This window comes from Papaver somniferum, chromosome 1 (genome assembly GCF_003573695.1).
Source record: "Papaver somniferum cultivar HN1 chromosome 1, ASM357369v1, whole genome shotgun sequence".
Lineage (NCBI taxonomy): Eukaryota > Viridiplantae > Streptophyta > Magnoliopsida > Ranunculales > Papaveraceae > Papaver > Papaver somniferum.
In genome coordinates, this window is record NC_039358.1 from 47931386 (window position 1) to 47937615 (window position 6230).

The window sequence follows — 6230 nt, forward strand, 5'->3', positions numbered from 1 at the left end:
GAAATTGCAGTCTCTGTGCAATTTGATGAAATAAGTGCAATGATGCTTAATATATACATATACAGATTTCATTTGAAACTTGATATTTTTGTATTTGGTTCTCCCACTTCATATTTTTCTTTCCTACATGTTTGAACCGGACACTGAAGAAGGAGGCACGACTAAAAGAATATCGTCTTTCTTTAATTAACCAATGCCATTTGGAAGTTATAGTCTGGGAACCCATAAAAAAAACATTAGAGAGTGAAAACTTAACCAATCAATCTGATAGTCGTACATGTTACCAAAAATAAAATAAAAAAAATCTGATAGTTGTACACACAAATTTAAAGATAAACTTCAATTCTAAGCTTACCCAAATCCAAGAGCAATTACAAATAATTTAAAAACAAAAAAAGCACACACTGAAGAAACTAAAGACTGAGATATTTCGTGCATTTATGAAAGAGAAGAAGAAGGAAATGAAGATATTTACCCTGTGAAAAAATGTTCTTTACCTTTAGATAGTTACTGATCTCATTAACCACGCCCCCTACGCCATTCACTTTTCTTTTGACATATGTATATGTCTCGCATGCCTATAGTCAAAGTATGATGGCGTGTCTTTGCCCATTCTTCAGGGATCAATTTTCTATAAACATTCAGTATAGTATTAGCTGTCATTTCACGCTTCATTAAGCTTAACTGTTCACTATCCTGTAGGACTAACATAGGTGTTATTTCTGTCCCGTTTCAGTACGGGTTTCACATTCAAGTAACGATCAATATATGCACAACTACAGAAAAAAATTTAAGACCTAAAATAGTATTATTTCGGTTCTTTCAGAGATCAGTCAAAGGTTGGTGAATGATCTTAACTTATCCAGTATTATAGCATACGACAACTTTAATATTGAGCACAAAAATCCTTGCATCTCAAATAACATCATGGATCCAGGTCATCTCCTTCCACGCCATCCAACGAAGAGTAATGGTTTTAGAAACCTGGCTAAATTGGAGCCTATGTCAATTAATTGGGGCATATGAATTACTTCTTAAAGAAAATAATATGGGGTGTCTAAAAGATGGTAAAATACTAAATCAACCCTTAAAGAAAATTTAACTATTCTAACACAATTCAAATACAAAATCATAATCACTTTATTAACAAATACAAAAATCATTAATCAAAACTCATTTTCAATTTCCATCAAAACTAAACCCTAATCAATGCAAAACCATAATTGAAATCTAATTTCATTTTGGGTTTTGCAAAAAAAAAATTCAAAAACAAACAATTCAAGTGATTGAGTTAAATCCCTTTAATCCATTCTTTATAAGAGGTACTCTACAATGATTTACCTAATTTTTGAAATTCACTCATCAAATTTTCTGAAAATCCACCCATAATCGGTTTATGTGTGCGCTATACTAGTCTGATTGTGGTAGCGATCAATTTTTATTATGTACCAACATAACCCGATTCTGGGTGAACATCAACATCAATCGGTTTAAGTTAATGCACGTATAAACCGATTCTGGGTGGAATTTCGGATTTATAGACAAATCAAGAATCAGATTATTAGTGCATACGTATAATCCGATTCTGACTGTTAACGGCTATTTTTTTGAATTTGAAATTATAGCCGTTGGTAGTTTGTGTATATAAATGGGATAGCCTATTCTCTTCCATACACTATCTAATCCAAAGAAATCTTTCTCCATTGTTAATTTTTTCCATTTGGGGATGTCAAGTCCATCATCATCAACTACCAATTCAATTGAACACATACTTAAAAGATGCAAGCGAACAACCAAATCAATTACGCAATCGAAGAAGAGATACGCAAAAAAAACGAACAAACAACTACAAAAAAAATATGTTAATGTAATGGATGAAGTGTTAAGCAAACAAATAACTACAAAAAAAAAAAACCATATCATCGTCATCGGCTGCGACAAAATATGAAGAGAAACTCATGGCAAAGAAACGAGGTCCAGAGCAATTCCAACTAAGGGAAAGAATGAAGGATGTCGATGAAGACACCGAATGGATTAGAAAATTTTATATTCTCAAGGATCTTCGCGAAGATCCTGAAAATCATACTATATTTTGGCTTAATGTTGGTTGGGATCCTTTCGTTAAACATACGGGCAAGAAAGCACGCTATAATTATGAGCCATCCTATATTTATTCAAGAACTAATCATGTTAGGAAATTATACATCAAGTACAATGAGTTTCTTGATAGGTACAGAGAGGACATGTTCGTTGCACAAGATGCATATAAAACTTGGAGAGGAGAGCAGTTTTATCATTTCGAAGCGGTATTGATAGTTGAAGCTCACACTAAGAAATAAAATTGTGCTAGTTTCAATGTTATGAGTTAATGAAAAGTGGAAATGGTCCACAATCGGATTATGTTAGACAATATGTAATCCGATTATTTAGTTAAAAATTGTCCGTTTTTCTGGAACTTTTTCTTCCCAAAGTCGGATTATACTGTCGTACATAAGAACCGATTCTGAAATAATCCCAGACAAGTTTTGTCCAGAATCGGTTTATAATAGTTCCTTAGTAAACCGATTCCTTTTAGAAGTCAGAATCGGTTTATAAAAGTTGTAGTATAAACCGAATCTGGAAAAGCTGCAGCAAACTAAATACACAATCGGACTTTATAAATGTATTAGAAGACCGATTATGTAACAAATTTCATGAGTCCAACGTACCAAAAAAAAACAAATCACTTTCATTCACTAAGCTTGGTTCAAGTATGCAAAATACAATATAAGAAAGAGACAAAGTATAAGCATCTGATAGATCAAGTTTTTAACATAAGGAAAATACTCATTCCAACAAATGTAGACCTTCGAATTGATCCGGCACGATCAATTCCTCTCATCGCCTCATATTGGGACGTATTTTTTTAGCCACTCCTTGGTGACCTCCGAGACCTCATGAAACCCATCTACCGGTGGTAATGGAAAATCATCACGTATTCTAAGACCGATATAATGCATGTTGTTATTGTTGAATAAATCAATTCTCCGATCCTTAAAAGATTCATCCCAAATGGTGTATTTTGGTGTGTATGTGTAGCATGATCCCTTACCAAATAGATGAACAATCCAACTCCACGTTTCCGCCAAGAGATGACCACATAGAGGCATACACATCCAATATTGTCGGATAATTGGTTTATTCCACTTTGGCCCTTGTACTCTAGCAACCATTTTTCCAAAAATCACTTCTTTGTCTTGTCTTGTTTTTCCTTCCTTCATCATCGAAATGTAAGATTCCTTGTCTTCTTGTAAGCGCAAGGCCATCATCTTTCTAAAGTATTGACATTGGGTTAGGTTCTCATCGTCCGCCAAACTTATATGGCCTATTTGTTCCGACGCAACGTGATAACCACAATTCCCATCCACATCCACGTCGTCGGTTGATAACACTTAGGGCTTAACGATTTCAGGAAGTTTCGAGTAATATTCCTCGAATATGGTTTAACACGTTCGATGGGGTCTACCGCGTTCATCCCTAAGCGTGCTTCCATCACCAAGAGCGGCCCTTATAGTCACCATAGAACCCTTTTGTCTTGCTTGTCCCTTCCATGCACGTATCCTTGATACTCGTGCTGTACTCGCTTGGCTCTATTGGGAAGGAACGATTAGATTGTTTGGCGCTTGACTTTCTTGAAAATGATCGATTGGATCCTCATGTTGCGAAGGAGCGAATGGATCATTTGAAAGGACCATATGCGCGCTGCTTGTCCTGCTTTCTCCCTTCTTTGGTCGATCCGTTTTCCTCTTAGCCGGTGCCTCTTCATGGGGGAAGAACATAACTGGTATTTCATGGGGGAACAACACTGGTTTTCTTCAGAAGAAAATCGCAGAAGAAATGCATACGAACATCCTGTTAGGTCTTTTATCTAGGTTACTGCTTTTTTTTTTCTATCTTTTATCCTGTTAGGTCTTTTTCTTCTACTAAATGTTTGACATATTTGCAGGATTGATGGATAAGTGATGCAAGCAGGGTAGCGTTGTGAAATGCTTCAACTAATCGTTCACTTAGAATGAGATGTTCTGTTCATTTTGGCATCCAAAGTTTGACTGAAACGAAGGAAAGTCTTAGTTTTAGTTGTTTCTAAAGTAGGGTGTTTCTGAAATGTACCAAAAATTCAACCAGTAAAAATTATAAAATCATTTATTCCATTTATAATTCCTCAACTATAATTGATCGTGATCTAATACTACTACCAGTATTCTGTTAGACATTTAAACAAACAACAATTGTTCACAACCATGGCTAAATCTTCACCACTACCTAATCCTATTCTATTAGGCATTTATACAAACAACCAATGTTCACAAACTTAAACTTGACTAAATCTTGAATCAAAATTGGGGATAACCAAAAAAAAAAATTAACACAATGGTCTTGTAACAGTTGGATTTTAAAAGAAATTGGTAGAGATGTAACAATTGTACCTGAAGTAAATTGATAATGGCTGTGTAGCTTGGTGGTGAACTTGTTTTGATGGTGGAGATGGCTACGATGGTGCTGATGGTGTAGTGAACATTGGAAGCATGATTCATTAATATGAATTACCAACTGCCAATAACCCAAAATTTTGAAATGAAAATTCGAAACTTGAAAGGAAAAAAAAAATCAAGGCACAGACAAAGTGGATACTAAATTGTATAATGAAAAACAGAAAGAACTAAAAACTCTAGATGCGAGAAAAATTATTATCACAAAAACACAAAAACAAAACTCGACTGTTGTTTGTGTTAGGGGTTACCTTATCCGACCTCAAAAATATAATTTTTCTACTTTGTGAGATTGCCGATTGTAAAAGAAATCCAACAAAATCAATAACACAGAGCTAATGAATCTTAGAATCAATAACACAAAAAATCAACAAAATCAATGCTACTTTGTCAATTAATAAATCAAAAAAATCGAACAAAATCAAGAATTAGAATCCATTCACTTATAGCAATACAAAAATACTGCATCTTAGAATCAATATCACAGAGAGCTAATGAACCAAAAGTAGTGAACAGACAAAAAAATTACTGAAAGAGAAGAAACACAGTATACATTGAGTTTGTACAATAATCAATCTGAAGACAAATCCAAATGTTAAAGAAACCAAATACTGAATTAGTGTGGCAGAATTAGATTGGGGTATTTCCATTGGCATATATCGGTAATTAGAATAAAAATAAAATCATTACGTTGAATGCAAAAATCACCTGAATTGTGAAGTACTGAAATTTTTTCTTGAATGGCTATTGGGGTTTCTCCATGACTTATCTTGGACAAAAATCGTACCTGCAAAATAAATAAAGAAGTGTTAGGTTTTATTGATTCAGAGAAACAAAGAGACAGAAAACAAAGGAGTAAGGGATTTTCTATACCAAAAATCATTCCCGGAAAATAAAACCGTACTAAACGCTGAATAAAAATGCCGAAGAATCAGAGAAATTTACCACTATATTTGTTTCATCAATCAATCACAGACGCTGAATAAAAGAAGAAACTAAAACAATACCTAAACCCCAAATTGTATGAAATACCCAAGCTTTATTCCAATAGACGAAACCCTAGACCCTAAATTGAATTTGTTTGCAATCCACTGTTCAAAAACCCAAGCTTTCCTTTAATCGACGAATCCCTACAACACAAACACAAAAAGCATCAAAATCCTAATTAACAACCCAAGCTTTCCTTCAATCGACGAATCCCTATAAGAATATCAATACGGCGTTAGGTCTTTCTTCTATGTAACTGGTATTTCATGGGGGAAGAACGTAATTGGTATTTCATGGGGGGACAACACTGGTTTGCTGTAGAAGAAAATCGCAGAAGAAATGCATACGAACATCCTGTTAGTCTTTTATCTAGGTTACTGATTTTTTTTCTTTTTTTTTGTGGTGTTTTTTTCAACTGAAACTGGTGTTCAATGTTACATTCATCTAATTTGAGAAAAAGTGGAATGGAGAATTTTCAAGGGGGGCGGGGTGGCTAACCCAAGAATGGGTTCTCACTGAGCCACGTGGAAGCTTATATGACTTGGGGGTTTAAAGGGTTTGATCGTGTGATATTGCTATTCTTAAAACCCTTGTCCTCTTGGAATCATTTTAGAAAAAAATCGAAGGTACTTCTATTAGCTCACGTGTAAAACATATACGAGTTTATAATAATTATAAAACTAGGTGTTACACTCGTGCGCTGTACGGGCCTAA

General features: G+C 34.5%; 1 long non-coding RNA gene across 2 annotated transcripts; it reads right to left on the reverse strand.

Moving 5' to 3' along the window:
• Positions 1-2695: 2695 nt before the first annotated feature.
• On the reverse strand, positions 2696-5984 carry LOC113285572. Of its 2 annotated transcripts, none has more exons than XR_003328769.1 (4): positions 5537-5984; positions 5238-5316; positions 4467-4590; positions 2696-4088 (listed from the first exon to the last, which is right to left on the reverse strand). It is a non-coding gene; the product is annotated as an uncharacterized LOC113285572 (long non-coding RNA). The 2 variants fall into 2 exon arrangements; XR_003328760.1 differs by having other exon boundaries at positions 2706-3820; positions 5537-5982.
• Positions 5985-6230: the final 246 nt, after the last annotated feature.